The following is a 24,271-nucleotide window of genomic DNA, read 5'->3' on the forward strand; positions in this document are numbered from 1 at the left end:
TGTGAAAAAATCGAAAACTCAGTTCCAGAAGAAATTACCTTACAAAAGTGTTGAAGAATTATGGCCGAGTTCAACTTGAAGCAACGGAGTCGTTGACTGGTGTCTCCAAGCCTCAGAGGATTCCTGCCCGGCGAAGTATTTCGTCGGCACCACTTGCGCTATCGCAAGATGGCACCAGCTCAGCGATGAGTTCAGCGGTTTTGACTCGTGCACTCATGAACACAGGCGTGAGGGCGGGCCAGCTGAGCGAGGACAGGCACATAAGCGTGCAGCATTGCCTGGTGGTCAGGAGAGGTACAGTGTAGCATCAGAAGACGCACTGCATAGTCGGTGGCCCTACCGGGCATGCACAGTGTGTCGAGGGTCCACAAACCTTTGGAGAAGGTGTGGACTGTGGGGGAGCCTGATCGACGGTGAACTGACGAGGTCGGCACACTGTTGTCGGGTGTCCAGACCCACAGCAGCACCGGAAGAGGACCTATTGCTATGGAGGAAGAAGATGCTCAATTTCATTAGAATTTCAAGAACTGGGGACTGCGGCAAAAGAAGGTCAGCCTCAAATGGAGGTGATGGATCCTGGACTGGATTCTGTGTTTCCAATTCAGGAAGGGATTGCTCAGCTCATGGAAGATATGGCAAATATATCAATGCAGATGACTCATCAGATGACTCAAGGATTTTCAGAAATGAAAACTAAAATGAACACTGTGTGTGAAGAAATAACTTATATGAAGCAAGATATTAATGTAGTTAAGAGTGATGTTACGAGATGGACACGATCAGTGGATACTGTGCAAGATCATTTTAAAAAGATTGAGGAGGCTTTCTTGAATGCAAGAGTGAAATGGAGCATAATAGAGAAAAAATGGAAATAGTGGAAGATCCTTTTGTAGATTGGGGGATTCAGAAGAAGGAATTATTGAAGAAGTTTGGCTCATTAGAAAACCAATGTCGTAGAAATAATGTTAAGATAGTAGGTCTTCCGGAAGATATGCAAGGTTCGGATCCGATGTAGGTTTTGAAGAAATGGATCCCAGAAGTGTAGGGCAGGTAATTTATTCCAGATGGACTGGAATTAGATCGAGCGAACAGAGCGTTAAGGAAGAAACCGTTTCCAGGCCAATTACCACGAGCAGTTTTGATTCGCTCTTTTAAATATCAAGACAGAGAGATGATCCTCCGATTGGTGGTGCAGAAAACACAGCAAAATCAGGATCCACTGATGGTTCAAAATAATAGGGTTTTTTTAAATGCAGATCTGAGTCAAGAAATTATCAGAAGAGACCGAGAATTTAATTCAGCCTAAGAAGTATTGTGGCGAAAGGGATATAAATTTGCTTTTCGTTATGCGGCAGTATTGAAAGATTTTTATGGGAATTTTCAATCTCAGTTTTTTGAGAATGACCACGATGCTTTAATATTTGCTAATTCATTGCCAGATGTACGAGGAAATGGGCGATCGTCACCATTGTCACCGAAGGGAAAGCTCAATGGGAATGGAAATGGGAAGATTGGAAAATATGGAAAGAATGGGAAAAAAGTTGAATTGACACAAAGTCTTCTCGATATTGAAGATCCGGAACAATCAGTGGGACTGGAATCACTGGGTTGAATGTTTTTGTTTCAGTACTTTGTGAAAGTCTGACTGGGGGTGGGTGACACTGAGTCCTTTAGTCACCTGCCACTTGTGGACTTTACCACACCCAAATTTTTAGGGGGCTACTACTTTTGAGTAGCTTGTTTTGGGATTGATTTTTCTCTCTTTTTTGGAATTTTTTAAATAGGTGGGGATTAGAATACTGTGAGACTTAGAAGGGGTGCATTATTTTATCGTAGGATTCACATTTGTGAGGTTTAACAGTGATATACTATGAACTGCATCAGATACTGTGACACCAGGTTCACAGGGGGAGAAGGTTTAACAGTGATTTACGGTATGTTGAGGTAGATAATTTGACACCAGGAGTAAAGTGGGGATCAGGTTTAATGGTGATGTACTGTAGACTGAAGCAGATGCTGTGACACCAGGCTCATTGTATTGTTCATTTATCTTAATTACAACATCTAATTTATATGCTCCATTTTTTTGTGGCAACTTCCAAACATTAGATAAACTTCTATTCTAATCAGATTTTGTTCATTTAAATAGGACACCACTAAAAGCCCAAATCGTTTGATCTCTTAAGTATTGCTGCTCAAATTAATTTCTTTACCTGGGTTTGGGTTCAACGGCACTTCAGTTTGCTTCATTAATTTTTCAGCCCCTCGTTTTGTGCTTTCTGCTTTGCTCAGCCGATTCGCCAAATGGGCATCCAACTCTGTCTTCTCAGCTTGACCCAACATCTCCTCTGTAAACTTAAGCAAACCAAGAAGACTAACGTTAAAATTTTCACCTTGGCATTTTCAAAAACAAAACTGACGCTGTGACTTGCAGTTTCACATCATAATCCCACTTGCTAAAGTTGCAAGCAACTGCACCGCATCCTACAGCTGGAAAATTGCAAGAGAACTGCTTGGTTAAAGCAAAGATTCCACCCAGTCACCCATTAAAGGCCTCCAAGTTAACAACAGATAGCAACCTGAAAGTTAAATACAAAGATCTGTATCAGGAAGATTAACGGGCTTTAAAAAAAAATAATTTCCACTATTGAAAGAAAACTCCTCAGGGAACACCAGGCTCTTGTTGAACAATTCCTGTTGTATTCGTCAAAATAGTTTGAATCTTGATTTGAAGCAGAGTCATTTGGTGAGATTGTTGGTCCAACACAAACCCTGCCCACACACTCTCTTAAATATCTGCAAAGTCGTGGCTCAGCTCTGCTCCATGGTTAAGCTATCAAGCTTTTCTGAAGAGAAAACGGACTTCAGATGCTGGTACGTTGAGTCACAAAAACACTAATGCTTGCCTGAACAACAAACCTCTATCTGAAAATCAACAAGAACCTTCCTGAGTGGTAAATATCCACAAGACATAATATCATGTAACTGTTGTGTTTGTGTCGTTGGAGAATTGCCTTTCCATTCAATCAGGTTTAGAGTTTTGGGTGCCGTATTTGAGAAAAGATGTGCTGGTGTTGGAGAAGCTCAGAGATGATTTACTGGAATGATATCAGGAATGAAAGGGTTAGTGTATGAGGAACAATTGTCGACTCTTTGACTGTACTAGTTGGAGTACAGAAGGATAAGGGGGACCTCAGAGGCATTTCAAATGCTAGATGGACTGGGCAGAGTACATATGGCAAAGATTATTTCCGATGGTAGGGGATTCTAGGACAGGAGAGCATAATTTCAGGATAAAAGGGTGTCAATTTAAAACAAATGTGGAAAAATTGATTTTGTCAATGGGTCGTGAAACCCACGTGAGGTCATTGGGTGTATTTAAGGCAGAGATTGACAAGGAATCAAGGGTTATTGGGAGAAAGTTGAGGAGTGGGGGTGAGTGGAAGAATGGTGGAACAGACTCGACGGGCCTACTTCTGCTCCTATATCTTGTGATCTATATCCTGCTGGAGACCTCGTCAACCCTCCTCTTGCATCCCATTCTTAGAAAACATGCTGCATCGTGGTTTTATGTCACGTGAACCCATTTCCGATTGAATCCCACGTTACAAGTAACCCAATGCAAATTCTGCATTGAGAGGACTGCAGCTTCCTCATTTTAAAAATTGTTATGAAGCAGCTCAAATGAGATTTCTTGCTTCTTTTTTTGAAAGGGTTAAAATAGAATCAAATAAAATAGGAGAGGGAAAAGCAGAAGAATTTATATACGTGGGAATCAAAATTAATGGTTGGTGATAAAGATACACAATTGTTGAAACATTTGATTAATATATGGAATAAAATAAATGATGTAATTGTTGTAAGTGGATGTACATCACCCAGAATGGCTTTGATTCAAAATCCTCGTATCTTTTTTAAAGGATCATCAATTTCTGGATAGCTGGTTTCATAAGGGGATTATAAATGTTGAAGATTGTTCTGAAAGGGGTCAATTAATGTCATTTGAGCAATTGAGAAATAAATATCGTATACCTCATCACAATCTTTTTGCTATTTCCAACTTAGAGCATATTTGAAGGATAAGTTAGGACCAACTATGTTGTACTGAAATAGAAATTCCTTATAAGAGGAATTGTTAAAAACAATTATTTGATGATGTCCTCTTTATTACAAGTAGGAACTTTAAAATAAGGAGTTCATAAGTTGAGACAAAGGTGGGAAATGGATCTGAATATTGTAATTGATTGGCAAATATGGGCAGATTCATATAAGGATCTCAATGTAATATACAAATTAGTTCAGTATAATTGTTTTGACATCAGTCATGTAGCAGATGTCAGAAAGGATTTTATCTGAAAGCTGCCCCTGGAGTCAGGTGACTCAGGTTGTTGGATTTGAAAAGCTCTACAGGAAGATGATTTGGCAATAGAGATCATTAGATCCAGGGGAGATGTATTAATTCACTTCAACTCAGCAGTCTGGAACTATTGACCAGAGTTCCACACGGCAGCAGTGAGGAAGGAATTCACAACTAGTTTTTCTTCTACAGTTACTTCTTACACCAGTGAAATTGAATAGAATAAAATCAGAATTATCAGATCAATGTTTTAGGTGTGTTGAAGATGTTGCAACTTTCTTGCATTCAACTTATCTTTGTCCTAATGCAAGATCTTTTTGAGGAGAATGACAATATTAATGGAACAAGTTATAGGATATGTTTTTCCGCAGAATCTGACCTTTATTTTATTAGGAAATATTGAAGGAACCAGGCCCAAATTAAATCTATTAAATATATAAATTGAAATTTGTTAAATTAACATTAGCGGTGATGAGGACATGTATTGCATTTACTTGGAAATCAGATATATATAGATTTTTTTTTAGGGATGCCAAGATGACATGCAAATATTCAAGTTGTATTCCTTTGGAAAGAATTAAATATAGCTTGAGAAATATATACTCTATGCTTTTGCAAATTTTGCAACTGAATATTCACATATTAGGCTTCAATTTGTAATAATGCCCTTTCCATCCCTCTAGACATGTGAGATTCTCCTCTAAGTTCAAAATCTTTTATTTAGATTTGTTAGATTTCCTCACCACCGCGAACTCTGTGGAAGTGGAGGACTAGTGCAGGGCACCATAAAACAGAAAGACCACACCCCACCAACATCTCAGAAGCAGAGGATTCAATCCATGGGTCAGTGACCAAGGAAGCAGACCAGTGAGGGGTTCTGCAACTGAAAGACCCACATAGGTGGCAGGCTGTTGGTGACTTGAGGAGAGGAACCCACACAGGCTGCGGGCTTCTGGACAAAGCAATCAAGGAACTCACACCAGGCAGTGGATTGCTAAAGTGGGTCAGAACTGGCTAAAAGGATGTCAGGTATCAGACCTTGGATATGAGTGAGTGCTAAATGGTTCCTAATTACGTCAGAGGTTCAAAACTGGAGCTCACATTGCCAATGACTTGGATGGTCTGTGAGCATTGAAAGAGAATCCACAGACCCTCAGTGACTTGTCCCAGGGTTCAGGGTGGCAGGGGATGGTGGGTGCAAGAGGCATTTCAGGCAATTTCTGCCAGAGGTGAGTCTGTCTGTCTTACAGCAGGAAAAAAGCAATTTTGTGTGATATGACACTTTTTAATTACATGACAGTAAATTGTCTCCTGAAATACAGAGAGATGATCAAGTTTCAAACTATTACAAACTCTACTCACCAGATTATACCTCTTCCCACTTTTTATTTTTGCAAGGACACCGTTGATATTATCACAACTCCTCTGCTGCGTCTGTCCTATGACAGATTATATATTTTATATTGTATATAGAGATGTTTTTGAAAGAGATGGATTGGAGGAGTCGTTTAGGTCACAAACAAACACATACACTTCACAATACAGCTCTTATTTAAAATGCAAGAGCTTGGCTGAGAGTGAGTCATTCAGGCACCAAGAGCCTTTTCAAAGACAAAACAAGGAGACCGTTTTACTAAAGAATTTCAAAAGCAGGTGTAAATTGATTATTGCTTTTAAAGGAACAGATGAATGGACTCAGAAGTTTGGGTCTGGTGCAGTAATCTGGCTGGTTCCAGCTTGCTGTTCTAGGAAGTTCATGTGGTTTTGCAAGCAGAGAGGAGAGACCAAATAGGCTTTTTCTAAGAGAGAGAGAGAGAGAGAGAGAGAGAGAGAGAGAGAGAGAGAGAGAGAGAGAGAGAGAGAGAGAGAGAGATGGCAAGCTGGCATCTTGTTTTGAAGTTGGGGTGTTAGTTCTCAGTTCAGCATGTTGAAAAACTTTGTTGTCCATATGAAGAAATAGCTGGATAGAAATGATGTTTCACTTGAAAAAAGGGAAACAAAAGGAACTCTATGGTGACCTGCAGAAGAGGTTATCATTTGGAAAACCCTGATGGGTCAAGTTTCTTTGGCAAGACACCAAAGTGGCTGATCAGAGGGAATTAGTTTATGTGTGTCCAATGAGCAAGCAATCCCTCTCTGAAACCAATAAGAGCCTTACTGGAGGGTACACATTTACTTTTAAGCACCAGAGCTTGGTGCAAATTCATAAATGTTGAATTCTGTGCACAGTATAAGAATTGATAGACACCGGTGAACTTGGAGTTGTGTCAAAGAATTTTATGCACATTAAATACACCTGCACTTAAAATTAGATGGTGGTAATGGAAGACTGTTAATAGTGATAAGTTAAAGTTTGATCCTGATTTTTTTTTTGTTTAAAGAAAATTAAAAACGATGTTTGTTTAAGAATCAATGGCGTTATTGTTCAAAATCAGCCTGTAACCGAAAGTATTCTTGGACTGAATAGACATCTGGGCCAAATGACTATTTAAAGACAATCTGTACATGATTGTACATCCTAAGGTACAATATAACCACTTAGAGCACAGAACAGGCCAGTTCGGCCCAACTAGTGCCATAACAAATTCCCACCCTCTTACTCCCACTGACCAACACCCAGTCCATACCCCTCCAGTCCTCTCCTCTTCATGTAACTATCCATTCTATACTTAAATGTAACCAATGATCCCGCCTCAACTACGTCTGCCGGAAGCTCATTCCACATCCCTACCACCCTTTGCGTAAAGAAATTTCCCCTCATGTTCCCTTTATAATTTTACCCCTTCAATCTTAAACCATGCCCTCCAGTTTGAATCTCCCCCACTCTTAATTGAAAAAGCCTATCCACATCTACTCTGTCTGTCCCTTTTAAAATCTTAAAACACCTCTATCAAGTCCCCTCTCAATCTTCTACGCTCCAGAGAAAAAAGCCCCAGTCTGCACAACCTTTCCCTGTAACTCAAACCTTGAAATCCTGTCAACATTCTTGTGAACCTTCTCTGCACTCTCTCTATTTTGTTTATATCTTTCCTATAATTTGGTGACCAAAACTGTACACAGAACTCCAAATTTGGCCTCACCAATGCCTTGTACAATTTCATCGTAACCTTCCTACTCTTGAATTCAATACTCCGATTTATGAAGGCCAACATTGCAAATGCCTTCTTCACCACACCATCTACCTGAGTATCAGCCTTGAGGGAACTATTTACCATCACTCCTACATCCCTTTGTTGTTCTGCACATCTCAATAGTCTACCATTTAATGCATATGACCTATTTAGATTTGCGCTTTTTCTATCCACTAAAAATTGTTGAAGAGCAAGAATAGACAATACAATCACATAAAATTCCCATCCATACAGCACACGAATTAATACACAAAACAATCACATCTCCTTATTGGTCAGGAAGGGCCTACATTTCCCAAGGAGGCTGAGGAGGTCAAGGCCAACGGTTCTCATGCCGAGATTTTACAGGAGCGCAGTTGAGTCTACTGTCTGGCTGCACCATTGGATGGTCTAGTTGCTGTAAAGCATCAGACAGGAATGATGCAGAGTAATGAGGATCACTGGGGTCTCCCTTTTTCTGTAGATGACATTTACTGGGAGTGTTGTTCAAATCGGGCTCAAGGAATAGTACAAAGACAATTTTGATCTAGTGAACAGCATCTTTCACCACGTCCATCATCAAAATCAGGACTTACAGGCTGGGGAATAGCTTCTTCCCACAGGCTGTGAGATGGATGAAAAGTATCCTCTAAGTGCAATAATCCTCCAAATATTTATATATGTAGCGACTACTTCGACAGAGCTATTAAAGCAACACACACACACACACACACATACCAGTTTAATCAACACAAGATTGCTTTATTCAGTCTTTACAGGCTTCTTCTATTTACAGCGTGTCCTGTGCTCCATGGGTCAAGGTGGGACATCATTATGTGTTTGCTGCAGATCCACGGGCCCTGTGAGAGTCCCGCACCTTCCGGCAGGAGAAATCACAGACCAACGTGCTGTTCCTTGGCACGCAGCACCACGTGCATGTGGTCAATTAAATGGATGAGTTCCCAGCTGTCTGCCTTATGATTTCATGTGCCCGCCAAAGAAACTTGCCCACTCGGCCCGCTACACAGCTGCTACACCCCCCAGAACCGTCACCAGAAAGTAAAACACCAGCTGCATGCACCTTAGGTGGACACCCTCATCGTCTGGGCTGGAGGCACTGAATGGGTGAAGCGGGATCCACATGGGCAGGCTTGTGTCTGTCCAAACTAAACAGCTGCGAATGTCCCCCAATGTCCAAAGTATACTCAAACCCATCCTTCTTCACCATGCAGAAAAGGTCCTCATACGGTCGTTGTAACAGCATTCCTTGGTCCTGTCTGCGCAAAAAAACAAAATCAGCGTCCAGGAGTGGTGGGGCACATTCTGTTAAGGGGATCCAAGCCAGTGGGTAGGAAAAGCTTTGCTGATCGTGATACCATGTCGAAGCTGCTGAAGGATGTTCAGATCAGAATTGGTTGTGAAATCAATGTCCCATGAAACTGTAAGGACCAGACCATAAAGCATCTCTGCGGAAAATGCAGACATATCTTACTTTGGAGCTGTGTGCACTCCCAAAAGAATGCATGGCAACTCATCAACCTAAATGGGACCAGTGAGTCGGGCCTTAAAAGTGGACTTCAGTTGCCAGTGGGAATGAGGGTGAATTGTGTTCTGCGGACAGAATTAATGTGGGAAAACCAAATCCAATTGACGATGAATGCTCTGGCCCTTGTCTCAGTGTCACTGGATGGCAACGGGACGGCCTCTGGCCAGCACGTGAAATGTTCTACAACTGTTAGAATGTATCTCATGTTTTGAGATTCTGGCAATGGTCCAAGCAGGTCCACATGCACGTGTTCTAACTGCCTGCATATCGTCGGGAAATGTTGAAGAGGTACCTTAGTGTGGCACTGAATCTTGGCAGTCTGGCAGGAGGTACATATGCAAACCCATTGCTCGACACCTTTTCTCAGTCCATGCTATACATATTTATTTGACATGAGCTTGACAGATGCTCTGATGGATGGATGAGATAAGCTGTGTCTCTGGTCAATAAGGTGTTTCCTCCAAGATGCAGGAAACATTGGTCCAATATCTTATCCTGAGATATGGTCTGCTGGCCTTCATAAATCATAGCATAGACTAGAGTATAGCTGGAAAGTGATGCTGCAACTGTTTAAGGCATTGGTGAGGCCAGGTTTGGAGAATTGTTTTCAGTTCTGGTCTCCAATAGAGGAGGAAATAGATAACGTGGAGAGGGTGCAGAAAAGATTTACAAAAATGTTACATGGCTTACAACATCTAGAGTACAGAGAAAGATTAAGGAGACAGCGCCTTTATTCATTCAAACGTAGACGGATGAAGGGGGTTATGATAGAGGTATTCAAATTATGAAAGGAATAGATAGACTGGACGTGAGTAGACTCTTTCCCCTGAGGGCAGGGGAGGTTGGAATAAGAGGGCATGAGTTCAAGGTAAGGGTGCAAAACTTTAGGAGGAATGTTAGAGGATGTTTCTTCACTCAGAGAGTGGTGGCAGAATGGAATGATCTTCCAGAAGAGATCATTGCGGCAGGGTCCTTTCTGTCATTTAAGAGAAGGTTGGATGTGTACATGGATATGAGGGGGTTGGAGGGATAAGGGCAGAGTGTTGGAGGGGAAAACTAGTGGAGTTGTTCATGTGAACTGGCACAGACTAGAAGGGCCAATATGACCTGTTTCTGTGCTGTAAACTGTCATATGGTTATATGTGCTGGGCTCCACGGGACAAGGTGGGACATCATTAAGAGTTTGCTGCCAGCGGGTTTGAATTAAGCCCCGTGAGTATCCCACGCTTTCCGGCAGGAGACTCCAAATATCGAAAAGATGTATCAACTATTTCCATGAACCCTCCACTTTTACGTCTATTTTTCTAAATCCACCCCATAATCTAGACATCTTTACTTAACACAAACCACATTTCTTCTCCCATTCAAAGCACTCAGTAATACACCAAGGCAGTAAAATAAAAACTCAATGCTGGAAATACTCAGCAGGTTATCTACTTGAAAAATATCGGAGTTAAAACCTTCAGGTCGATAACCTTTCACTGAGATTCAGAAAGATGATCAAATAAACCTGATTCTCTTTGCTGAGAAAAAGAAGAGAGGGAAATAACAAATTGATTACGTGGAATGAAAAGCCTGAGCAGCAGAAATGGCAGTGGTGCTGGATGAGTGGAGTGCACTCATTGATCAACACATCTGTCTGGATGGAGGGGTAAAGGATAAACAAGACAAACACAATGCCGTCACTGTGAGGTACAATACGACAGCTGCAGAGAATCTGAAATGAAGGAATGGTGAAAATACTTGTTTTTGGATCAATGTGACAAAATTTGACCTGACAAAAGAAAACAAAATTCCTTTGCTCTGCCAGAACTCTCTAGGTCAAGGGACACAATAAAATAATCCAAAAGCCAACGATATGAAATTGAACAGCAAGTTATAGAAATTGGTAGCAAGAGATAAAACACAGTTACATAATTCCATGAAAGTGGTGTCACAGGAAGACAAGGTTCTAAAGACAGCTTTTGTCATCTTGGCCTTCATTAATTAAAATGTTAAAAATAGGAGTTGGGAAGTTATGGTGAGGTTGTATAAGATGTTGGTGAGGCCAAATTTGGAGTATTGTGTGCAGTTCTGGTCACCTAGCTATAGGAAGGGTATTAGTAAGATTGAAAGAGTGCAGAGAAGATTTACTCGGACGCTGCCAGGTCTTCCTGAGTTGAGCTCCAGGGAAAGGTTGAACAGGTTGGGACTTTATTAATTGGAGAGTCGAAAAATGAGTAAGAGATTGCTTAAAGTGTTATATGAATGAGAAAAAAGGCTGAGAAAGACTGCAGTGGACCCAATTGTGAAGGAAATATTTTGCTTGAGAAAAATTGTCATTGGCCCATTTCCTCTGGAGTTATGAAACCACGCACAGAACAAGTCAATGTCATACGATTAAAACAGTGGTTTTCAAAATTTTTTCCCCAATCACATAGCTCATTAAGTAATTCCTTACTAACAGAGCACTTCTGGCAAAGGGATTTAGTGGAATATGATACAGGGGGTGGGGGTGTGGAGGAGGAGTTTGAAAATCACTGCTCTAGATGAAAAGATTTCTCCATCTCCGTTTTAAGCAGACATCCTTTTATTATGAGTTTGTGCCCACTGATCCTAAACTCTCCCACTACTGGCAAAATCCTCGCTATCCAGCCCTTTCACTATTCATCAGATTTCAATGAGGTCCTGCCTCATCCTTCTAAACTCGGGCGAGTCCAGGCCCAGAACCATCAAATGCTCCTCAAACATTATTCCTCTCATCCCCAGGATCATTCTTGTAAACCACCTCTGGGCCATCACATCCTCTCTTAGAAATGGGGCCTAAAATTGCTCACAACCCTTACGAGATCAGGACAACCAGAAGGTGGTCACGGGAGGGAAGACAGCTGCAGGTCTGCCTAGAGTCCATGGATTGGATGGTGTTCAAAGAGTCAGCTGAGGGGGGGGGGGGGTGGTGTGGCAAGATGGCGTAGGAAAAAGAAGTTCGAAGGCACCTCTCCCTGACTGAACTGTTCAATACTCGAACTGTAATGTCTTGTTTGACTTTATCAATGTTTTGAACAATAATTTTCTACTGTAGAATTCTGGAAATGAAGAAAGGAAAAAAAACAGTGTTGGGCACGATCAGTTGCCCCAAATTATCACAGAGACAAAGACTGAGGGGAACGATAGGCTTTATTACACACAAGACTGCAGGCCCGGGTTCAAGTGAGGAAAGTGAAGGCCTGGATCACAGGGGAGGAGTCCAGGGAGGAGTCCAGGAGAGGATGTCATCAGGAGGCGGGGGTGGGGGGTGCCAGCCCGTGCCTGTACTGGTCAGAACATACAATACCATTTCATTACAAGCAACTTCGAAAAAACCTAGGTTGTCAACCTGTGAAAAGTGCAGAAGAAGCAAGGACGACCTTCCAGAAGGAATTTCAGGACAAGTTAGACATGGATCTGAATCCTCAACGTGCAAGTCGGGAGCAGCTGGAAGAAATGTCTGCAACCTCTGCACATCCGGAGATGAAAGATGGCGCCAAGATTTTTGGCCGGGCCAGGAGGAGTGCAAGTAAGTAATTCGACACGAGCCGGGCTTGACTAAGGAGAGTGGGGGGTGAATGCCCGAATGTGAGCTCTAGATACTGGGAAGGGGACTGCCTGTATGCAGCGGAGCATCTGGAGATGTTCTCACTTGCAGGAAATTCTGGATCCGATCTACAGTCCGGCTGCCAGGTATGATGTGGAAGAGAAGAGGTGGAGGAGGACAACTCAGAGGTTCAAGAAGAAGAAGAGCAAGAATGACTACTTGCTGCAATTGGACTCAATGAAGGGAGGCCTAAGGCTTGAAGAACATCTCCTTCTCCAATGAAAGCTGTTGTTTCACCAGATACCTTCCCCAGACTTCAAGGCCCCTCTACAGAACTGATCCATCAAAATGAAAATATGATGTCTTCTGTGAACTAAGGTTTTGAAACTTTAAATGATCAATTTGCTGGTATGAAGGAAATAAATGGCTGGTATGTGTGAAGAAATTACATCTATTGAAGTTGATATTAATAAGAGTTTAACAGCAGTGGACATTGGACAAGATCAATTTAAGAGGATAGAAGAAGTTTTTATTGACTGTAAGGATCGTGTGGACCATTATGCAGAGAGAATGGATCATATTGAGGATTTATTTACTGGCTGGGATGTCCAGAAGAGAGATTTGTTACAAAACATTGATTCGTTGGAAAATCAAAGTTGTCGTAATAATATTAAGATAGTTGGTCTGCTGGAAGATATTGAAGATTCAGATCCTGTAAAATTATTTTTGGAAATGGATTCCAGAGATGTTGGGAGTTGAGTTTTTTTAGATCGGGCTCAGAGGGCGTTAAGGAGAAAATCTTTTCCGGGTCAAATGCAAAGAGCGGTTCTTTTAAGATGTTTGCGATATCAGGATAGAGAAATGATTTTGCGGCTTGCGGTTCAGAAAGCTCGCCTTGATCAAAGCCCAATGATGGTTCAAGGCAATAGGGTTTTATTTGATGCTGATTTAAGTCAGGAGATTATTAAGTGACGGAAAGAGATTAATCTGGCCAAAGCAGTTCTGTGGAAGAAAGGGTATAAGTTTACTTTACTTTATGGGCCTGATCAGTCTCAATGTTTTGAGAGTCCTTATGGTGCATTAACTTTTGTGAATTCCTTCCCAGATTTGAAGGAATCAATGGGGAAAATGTCCGAGGATAAGATTGGGATGGGTATGGGGAAAAGAAGTTGGAATCAGAATTGGTGAGTGATGTTGAAGATGAAGCTCAAGCTCAATGTGGGTGTTATCACTGGGATGACTGATGGGTTTTAATGTTCGGTTGGGGGGTGGTGGTTCACTGGACTACTTCTAAAGCCATCTACCACTTGTGGTATTAGCTGCACCTGGTCCACAGAGGGGGATCCGACTCTAATACTCGTAGGTTTTTTTACAGGATTTTCTTCTTTGAAAAGAGGGGTTTGGGTTTTTTTATATATATATAATTGTAATTGTTGTGTTAAGTGTCAATCTCAGGAGGAAATTAAGTTTTGGCTCATTTCAATTTTGTGATCTTTAATGTTAAAGGACAATAATCCGATTGAAAGAAAGTGAATATTGGCATATATAAAGAAAATGAAAGGTGATCTTGCTTTTTTGCAAGAAACTCATTTGTCTGAGAAAGAAAATATGAAATTGAAAAGAGATTGGGTCGGACATGTTTTTCATCTCCATTTAATTCGAAAGCTCGAGGTGTTGCTACTTTGGCTGATAAGAAGATACCGTTTCAGTTGGAATCATTCTCTGCCACATCATTTTCTTGAAGACAATCAAGATAACTGACCTGTTCATGGAGCACTGTGTCTGGACTCAGATTCACAAACTCACCTGGCAAGGTCAGCATACAGCCATAGACAAGCTCTACCACTAAACATCCATGATCTGCCCTAACAGCAGTAGGCACGCAAAGGAGAACCATGGGCAAACATTCGCTCCATGTAGATGCATCACCACCTGCTTTCGATTGTCAATGACAATGCTCAGAGAAGCTGTTGTCCCTGAAATACTTAGCGATAATTCAGGTCGTGCCCAGAGGATCAGTGAGAGCTCGGACCAATGCTGACTCGAACTGAGACTCTTGATCTGTTGTAATAGTGCCCAGAACACCAAAAGATGGAATCCAATGATCCACAAAAGTCCAAGCAATTGTCTCTGCAGAGATGCCGATGATAGGAATTACATCCTGCCATCTGGTAGTCCTATCCTCACCCGTGAGCAGATAAGTACATTGCTGAGATGGCGGAAGTGGACCTTCCAAGCCACAAGGTGCACGTGCTGGAAATGGGAATCCAAAACAACAAAATCCCCCAGCTTGAATTTCATGTGCCTGGAGACTTTAGGGCGTTGAACCAGCAAGTGAGTCCTTGCCCATAATCCAACATTCTGTTTAACATGAAACCAGATAAAATTTTCCTTAACCAGTTTGATTGATGCTCTTCTACCAGGAAGAGATAGATTGTGAAGAGAAAATCTCCTGCCACATAGCTGCCACACAAACGGCAGAGTCCTTCCTGTTGGGGGAAAAAAATCACAGCCCAACTTTTCACTCGATTCATCCAGGGTCACATCTTGAAGATGGAGACCAGAGTTGATCTGGTTTCACCTGATGAAATCGGCATCAGTGTGCCGTGCATGAGCCACGGCAGTGAAATCGATGGCAATTGTTGGATGTAATGTCGCGCCTGGATAGGGCACCAGCCACAGCATTCGCTTTTCCTCAGATATGCTGTGTGTCCGATGAAAATTGTAGGATGAACTCCAAGTGCCAAATCTCTCTGCACAAATAGAGATGCGTGCTTCTACTTTCAGAATGCAGAAGAGGCTGGTGGTCTGTACAAATTGTGTAAGAATGACCTTCCAATAAAAAGCTGAAATATTGAATTGGAAATTTGGATTCACGAGAGAATTACAAATAAATTTGTTTCAAAATTGTATCTACTATTTCAAGAGGAATCTCCAAACCCAGACTTGAATAAATCAAAAGAAAGATGGGAATTGCATTTGGGAACTGAAATTGACCCTTTTTGCTTGTCTGACATTTGTTGAGACAGTAATTAATGTTTTTGATAGATTAGTTAATTACAAATTTATTCATCAATTATATTTAATGCTATATCAATTAATTTATTGCAATTATTTCAAATTTATGTCTTAGATGTGGCACAGAAATTGGTACGTTTATACATTCTCTCTGGTCATGTCTCAAGGTGACATCATTTTGGAAAGATGTGGGCAAGTTTTTGGAACAAATTATAATAATGTTTACCATCAACACCTGAGCATTTACTTTTGGGAAATGTATATGATTTGGAAGCCTAATTCAATTTCTCAAAGAACAATTAATTATTTTTATAAGTTGCATTGACAGTGGCCAGGAGATGTATAGCAATTCCATGGAAATCTGAATCCCATCTTAAAATTGATTGTGGGGAAATGCAAAATTGTATTCCCTTAGCAAAGGTGACGTATAATATTAACTGGGTATGATAAATTATTCAAAATATGGAAACCATATTTAGATATGGGTTTGGATATCTAATGTATTCACTTCTCCAACCCACCACCACTTTTCATTAATCTTAATGGTTGAACATGTTGGTTTAATTTTAATATTTTTTTAATGTCCTGCCTTTCCTTTTGGGAGGGAATAGTTATCACAGGAGCTTTGAACCTAGATCTGTTTTTTTTTTCATTATACTTTTCTTCTCTTCTCACTTTTATGGATAGTACAACCATTTATTTGTTATTCTATTTTGATCAATGTATCATTTGGATACGATTCTGGTATTATATTGTACTGTATACAAAACTATAAATTAAAAAAAAAACTGAAATGTTTCACTGCGCGATAGATAGCTAAGACTTCTTGCCCAAATGTACTATACCTTGCCTGAGCCGGTGACCGCTTGGCTGAAAAAAAAACACCGGAGGTTCCAATTGCCCACAGACTCGTTGTTCGAACACTGCTCCCACTGCACTGACAGATGCATCTGTGGTAAGAGAGCAAGATCTTGGGCATTTGATGTACAACCTTAGTGACATTTGTCAGAACAGTGTTCACATCATGGAAAGCATAAACAGGATGGTCTCCCAAAGATAATGTCTTTTTGAAGCAGACATCAGATCCTTTGAGTCGTTCAGCAAGAGGTGCAGTGGCATTGACCAGGAAACAGCAATAAAAATTCCTCATACCTCAAAACCATCACAACTGGCCAAACGTAACAGAGGGAGGAAATTCTCAAATTTCACGCACTTTCCATTCATCAGGCAAAATACCATGTGGCATAACTCTAGCTCCCAAAAATACAAGATCAGAAACACCAGAAACACTTTCCTGGGATAGATCATGGTACCACATTCCTCAAGCCTTAGAAACAATGAGATAAGGTGGCTCTTGTGCTCCGCTTCATCCACACTTACAACCAGAATCTCCTCAATCAACACAAGCACCAAACAAACCCAAGGACAGTGAGTTCGTGGTCCATGAACCACTGGAATGTCTGAGCTGCATTCCATTGACCGAATGGTTTTCTCAGAAACACAAACATGCCGAACGGGAGCATCACTGTGACATCCAAAGACTCAAATGGAATCTAATAGTAAGCACGTTCTAGATCTATTTTGGCAAATGCAAATTTGTCGTGGAGGTTTGCTGAGAAGTCTTGTAAATTTGGAATATTGTATCAGTCAGGCATGGTGGAATTGTCAGGGGTCGATCATCTCTGCAAGGCCGCCAATCTCTAGTTTTTTCAGAACCACATACAATCGTGAAGCCCAGCAGCTGTCAGATCTGTGGGCTAGGCACAATTCTTGCCATTCCAATTTTGAGATTTTAAGATAATCTGGGGTATTACAAGCCTGCGTCTCATAGACCCTGCCTTTATATGGTGGCTTGTTGCATGTCTGCACACCATTATGATGGGGACACGAGGCGAAGAAAAGACTTGAGGAAGGCTTGGAAAGGGCAGGAGCCAGGTTGAAGGCTTGTCAGGCAGCAGATGGCATTGGAAGGACAATAAATGTAGCTCACTTGCATTCAAGAGCTGCAGTCCACACAATGGCATTTTGTCAAATACATCACTGAAAAATGTGACAAGAAATTCTCTCCCAAAGTGGAACTGGCCACATTTACAACAGAAAACCCACCCAAAACGATGTGAAGCTGAAATGAAATGCGAGTGACCTCTGGGCATATTTGAATAAGAGAATCATTTGTAGCTGAATGAACACATGACATATTAGCAAATCTACGTTGCTCAGGAGTTGGAGGGACAGGCACCGCTCCAAAGTGACAGATAGTTTTGGAGTTTTACATAGAGATGCCAAAATAAATACCTATTCTAACAACTGTCTAGAATTGTTCCATTTTTCTCAGTTGACTTCAATAATCACTCCAAAATGAGAACAAGATCACAGACAAAGGAACAGAACCAGGCCACCAGGCCCATCGAATCTGCTCCGTAAACTGACACAAAACTATTTCTTGATTTAATACTCAGTGATCTGGCTTCCACTACTGTATGTGGCAGCGGTTCCACAGATCCACGATCCTCTGGCAAAACAAGTTCTTCCTAATCTCTGTTTTATAGGATAACCTCTAATTTTCTTGTCCTCAATTCACCCACCAAGGGAACCATCTTACCCACATCCATCCTATCTAAACCTTTCAATATACAAAATGTCTACATGACGTTACTTCTTTAATTTCCTGTACTCCAATGAATACAACCCTAGAGCTGTCAAACACTCCTTGTACATTATCCTTTGCATTTTTGGAATCATCCTAGTCATTCTCCTCTGCACCCTCTCCAAAAGCATCACATCCTTTCTCAGATAGGGGGCCCAAAACTGCACACAGTACTCGAAATGAGGTCTCACCAGTGCCCCATAGAGCCTCATCAACACCTCTTTACTCTTGTACACCATTCCTCTTGAAATGAATGCCAACATAGCATTCGCTTTCTTCATGATCAATTTCACCTGGTTATTAACTTTTAGGCTTCCTTGCACAAGGACACCCAGGTCCCTTTGCACATCCAAGGTCTGAATTTTCATCCCATCCAAATAGTATGCTTCCTGTTTATTTCCACTGTCAAAATGTACAACTGTACATTTCTTGGTGTTAAATCTCATCTGCCATCATTTTGCCCAGTTTCCTAATCTGTTTATATCCTTCTCCAACTTTACGGTTTCTACACTTCCTACTCTGTCCCCTATCTTGGTGACCTCCGCAAATTTGGCCACAAAACCATTTAAACCACAATCCAAATCATTAATTTATTTTTCTTGGAATATATCTATCCTGCATTCCTTTCATTACTGCCACATACCATTCTAGAATCAATCATTACTGAACCTGAACATGTTTATTGCGATGAACTTCTTCTAATAAATGTTCTGAGTTTAATTTTTTAAAATCTCGTTGTGGTTCCTCTTCATCAACTCTTTGGAAGCTGAATTCACAAAATTTGCCAAATATTTTTTCAGCAATAATTCTGTGGTACAAAGAATTACCCATCTTTCCTAGATGTTAAAAGTTGCATTTTGATTTTGTTGTCTCAAGGTGAAGGCTGATTAAAATGGATTCAGTAATGATGGCCTTCAAACTTTTCATTATTGCTGTGGCTACAGAGCTTGAATGATAAACTGCTGTTTCTACAGGGAATTAACTCATGGAAATGTTCTAAATACATTCATTGGAGATAGACCTCTGTGAAAAGTTTACTGCCCATCGGCAACAATCCTTGAAAAGAGATGAATCGTCACCCAACAGAGCAGCCCAGGAATAGGCCATTTGGTGTACAATGTCTGTGGTGACCATGATGTTCATTTAAATTCATCCCATGTGTCAGCACATGGTCCATGCACATCACCCATTCCCTCTTGTTCATGTGCCCAACCAAATGCCTCTTAAATCGTGGTGAGTTCACCACTATCCTGGCAGCGTGGGCCAGACCCCCACCGCACTGTGCGAAACCCTGCCTCACTTCTCTCATTTGCCCCTCTCATGTTCAATATAGGTATCATAGTATTTTTACATCTCCCACGGGGGCAGGGGTGGAAGAAATCTACTCTCTCCATGATTAGAATAATTGGATAAATTTCAACCTGGTCATCTCTCAGCCTCCAATGCTCCAGAGAAAACTATCCAAATTTGTCCAACCTCTCCTCAGAACCAATGCTCTTCCCCAAGCAAGCCCCTGATGAACTCCTTTTGTCATGCAGCAACTAGAATTGCAGAAAATACTCAAAATGTGGCCTAATCACATTTATACTTCATGCCCTGCTCAATGAAGAATACTTTCTTTAACACCCTACACTTATGTTGCCTCTTTCAAGGAGCTCACAATTGCTCCCCAAGATCCCTCTTTGCAACACTACTACAAGTCCTCTCGAAGAGCAAGACACTTGTCTCAATTAAACTCCATATGCCATTTCTCTGCCCACATTTATCAATCGTCTGGTTTGGAAGGGAGAATACGAGGGGCACTGGGTGAATCAGCAGGAGAGAGAGTGAAACCTGTGGAGGGGGGAGGTGGTGGGCAGGTTACATGATTTTGGAAAATTCCATATGCATACTATCGAGTCACAAATGCAATAAGAGATGGTTCCTCTGGATTTGACCTCACCCTGACAATGGAGGAGGCAGAAGACAAAGGTCATTGTGGGAATGGAATGGAACTTAAAACAGCTTGTGACCATGAGCCAAGATGGCCATTGTGATCAAAGTGGAGGTGCTCAGCCAATCTGTCATTTACTCTGCATTGTGATTCCTGCCACAGAGGGCACTGACATGATTGGAGGAGGTGATTGTGAAACTTTACCCTGCATGAGAATCCCTCGATGGTGGTAACTGATGTAAATTGCAGGAGAAAATGCCCAAGGACGGAGAGGAATTAGGAGTCTGTAATTAGTTGAAAAATCCTACTACAAGATTCATCACCAACGAGTAGGAAAGCAGCTTCAGTCTATTCTCCCTCTCAGAAAGATTTAGTTAATAAACAAAACAATCTTTCAGCACAGCCAGGGGCAAAAGGGCTCTTAATTTAGTCTTACAATCATCAGACTTTGAAGTTAACCACCGTAAATGACTCAAAATTCAATTCTAGATTCATTTCTGGTGGAAGTATAAGAGCCAGAGGCTTGCTTAATCAGATTAGCCTTATTCTGAGTTTCCATTTTGACTTTCACACCATCAAATGCAAGCCCCAGTTTTTGTTCCCCCACTATTTTCTATCCTTACCCACTTTGCAACCTCATCTAAAATTGGAACAAACAACAGCTAATTTTTCCATGTATAAATCATAAACAAAATAATTTACCTACATTTTCACATCACTGTCGCCACTGAGGGATAACTTCTGCCCATCACGAAACTGCACCAGCCACTTCAGGGTGCTATTTACCTTGGTGTTAATGACTCTTTTCCAGTGTTACTTTCAGACATAATGACATATTCAACATGCACAATATTTCTTTTCTTACTGACCAGTCCTATAAAACATTGTGTAAAAAAGAGAAAAGTTCAAGTCAACCAGGAGATACAAACTTTTGACTGCAATGTTGCTGTGCAAATTTGCTACATTATTGAAGTCTCACAGAGCTTACAACAGATATTCAAAGTCAAGCAATAACAGAAATAACAGAATATTACAGCACGGTACAAGGCCTTTGGCCCACGATGTTGTGTTGATCTTGATATTTCTAACAAAAAAAAATACCCTGTAGCAGCTACTGCGGTAGATGCTACTTAATAAAGGCAAATACATACAAAGGTTGTCAACTCATGTCATTGAAGACATACACGGACCTTTTATTCCCTGACTGTCAATGAGAACATTAGTGAACACCTTCCGGTCCACAGGACCAGCAGGTTAAAGCTCCGAGCCATTAGCGCCCCGTGCCTTTAGGCAGGGGCTTCATCTGATCCACTCACTGTACTTTGGTGCCCAAAACTGTTAGCCTGCGACGTGTCAGGTAAGTCTGTGAACTGACAGTGATGGTTCATCCGCTACAACCCTGTTTTTCTTTCACCCAAGTATGCCTGTCTTAGAGTCTCTTAAATGCAACTTACATGATATTGTAATAAATAAATATATTTGGAGAATTTGGTAATATTTTGGATTTTGGTAAGATTTAGAGTAGGTTACATACATACACACACATACATTTTAAAACATCTTATTTGAAAGATTGAAGATCTCTGGAGAATGATCTGCACATTCACAAGTAGGTGTTAATCGAACTGATGTCATAAAATGAATGACCATTGTTTGGAAATGGAGTCAGGATGGCAACAAGTACTTTTCTGCAGGATGCTTAGAGGAAAGTCACACCTGGGTTTTGTTTATCTAACAACAGTTTGAGCAGAAGAAAGAACTCCTGTTGTTTGGAATAAGAGGAATGGAACTCTGAGGTAGCTTGCAGAAAGAAGATACCATCTTGAAGATCCTGATGGGGCTAGTTTCATCAGCTAGACATTGAGGTGACTAATGAAGGGACCTCAGTTGTGGAAACCCTGGAACAACAAATCACTGTCTGGAAACCCTACAAGATCCTTCCTGAGTGGAAAACATTTACATTTCGAGCACCAAAACCTGGTGAAGTTTGTACATGTTCAATTCTGTGCACAGCAGAAGAATTGCCTGCATCCACAGAACTTGGAAGAAGGAGAAGTGAGATTGAACTGTGAACCAAAGAACTTTTCTTAAATTTAAACACATTACAAACATGTGTGCTTAGAATTAGAAGGGGGTTCATTTGGATTAGTTAAGTATAGAGTTAAGTTAAAGTTTAATTCTATTTTCATGTTTAAATTTGATTAAAATAACTTCTGTTTTAAAAACCACTTGTCTTGGTGAATGTCTCTTGCTGCTGGGTTTTGGGATCTTTTGGGCTCTTAACAATATCTGCTTGGATAATGACATTGGGCCTGTTCAAAATAGGAAATGGCTTCTACCAGCAGGAGTTTCTATTTGATAAAAAATATTGATAGGTGAATGGCCACATACGTTTCCCAAAAATTAATAACCTCTCCCTCCCTAACCCACATTCAGCCCCGCGACATCTTTCTATGTTGCTTACTGGGGCCACCATGGACCTGACCCATTTCCCATCTCTCCTTGCAATGCCAATATGGCAGCTGCCATTAAGAACTGACAAATCACATTTTAATTCAGCAAGCAAGATGAAAATCATCCTTAAAAAGATGGGTCAACAAACCTTCCTAATCTTGTCACTTCATTTTTATTTCGATTCCCATGGGGCATGAGCAAAAATGTCCCATCCATTGGCTCACCAAATTATGAGTAAAATCATGATCCCTGTTCATGAAAACCCATAACATTCAATGTTACACAGATAATCTAGGAAGAATTCTGTAATAAAGTTGAATGAAATTTTGAAAGAATTTCCCCCTTATAAACGCTGAGATTGTAGCACGCCAAAAGAGCAAAAAGAAGTCAAATCTCTGCAACACTCGGATAGTCCAAGATGGTTTTCCATCCCTTCCTAAGCGACCCAATGACCCCGACAGGTCCTCCCCGACTTGCGACCGTAATGAAACCCGAAACATCCCACAATGGACGCAAGTCGGAGTTTTGCCCCTGTGCAAGGAGCTCTGAAGTCTTAGAGCCTATTTTTAAATCAAATGATTTGACAAACGAGAACAGAGACGCAGGACACGTAAATCCCAAAATGTGCGGATTGACCTTGTGACTCAGTTTCTCAGGGTCCATAGGCTGGGGGGCAGCCATCTTAATTTCAGTGCGCATGCGCGACTTGTTAGTTGTCACTTCCGCAAAGGCTTTGCTTGGTGGCCGTCAGTCGGTACGTGCGTATCAGCTGCACATGCGCGAATCCAACTCCAAGTCCTAAATCCACAGCGCATGCGCCAACCAGACTTCCAAAATTTCTTCTTGCCCCTCCTCCGCCCCTTCCCGCTGCCAGTTACCCCACGGTCCCCGGCCTCGCCCTGTCGGCGTCATCAGGCCTCGCACCGACGCCTCGGCTCCACCCAAACACACCGCCGGTACCGGCCGCTCCCGGGTGGGGCCCGGCGGGCTGCGGGTCGCCCGTTTTCCCTGGACGGCGCGGCTGAGGAAGGTCCCGGCTCCTCTGCCAACTTCTTCCCATTCGCGCCCGCGGCGACACGACGAACCCCGATCAGATGACGCCGCCGCCAACGTCCCGCCTCCTCACAGCAAGAGCCAATTAACCCGCGAACCCGCCCATCAATCCAACCCGAATCCAGCGTCTAATCCAATAGCAGACTCACCGAATCAACGTTTGGCTCGCGCAACTGAAGCAGCCAATCAGCGAGCGATCGAACACAGGCGCACCCAATCAGCATTGCAAGACAGAAAGCAGACAGTCGAAGAAGCAGGAGACCCTTCTGCCCTTCCATTTCATACTACCCCAACAACTCAATCAAATTCTTGGGAAACACAGGATCATTTTATCCTGGCTCCAGGATTCCTCTGATCTTAAGAAATACATTGTACCCCAACTGCAAGGGAGACTATTTATTCTCAATCTTTCCTTCATATTTATTACCGCAACCAATTTAATGTCTGCTACGTTTTTCAAAGTATCTGCATCTAAGTTCAATGCATATGATCCCTCTATGAATGTTTATGACAATAAACTCATCATAAGTCCATGGATCCAAATTTCAAATTAACCTTCAACAGGGTAGAGAATTCCAAGGATATTACATTTTCATTGAA

At 41.6% G+C, this 24,271-nt stretch overlaps 1 long non-coding RNA gene across 1 annotated transcript in view; it reads right to left on the reverse strand.

Moving 5' to 3' along the window:
• The window catches only part of LOC138745307 (uncharacterized), a 28,114-nt gene extending 4,359 nt beyond the window's left edge, over positions 1-23,755 (reverse strand). Inside the window, exons 1-2 of the long non-coding RNA XR_011346155.1 lie at positions 23,579-23,755; positions 2,214-2,355 (exon numbers count right to left, since the gene is read on the reverse strand). This is a non-coding gene — a long non-coding RNA (uncharacterized lncRNA). The remainder of the gene's footprint in view (positions 1-2,213; positions 2,356-23,578) is intronic.
• Positions 23,756-24,271: the final 516 nt, after the last annotated feature.

The sequence above is a fragment of the Narcine bancroftii genome, chromosome 11, assembly GCF_036971445.1.
Source record: "Narcine bancroftii isolate sNarBan1 chromosome 11, sNarBan1.hap1, whole genome shotgun sequence".
Taxonomy (NCBI): domain Eukaryota; kingdom Metazoa; phylum Chordata; class Chondrichthyes; order Torpediniformes; family Narcinidae; genus Narcine; species Narcine bancroftii.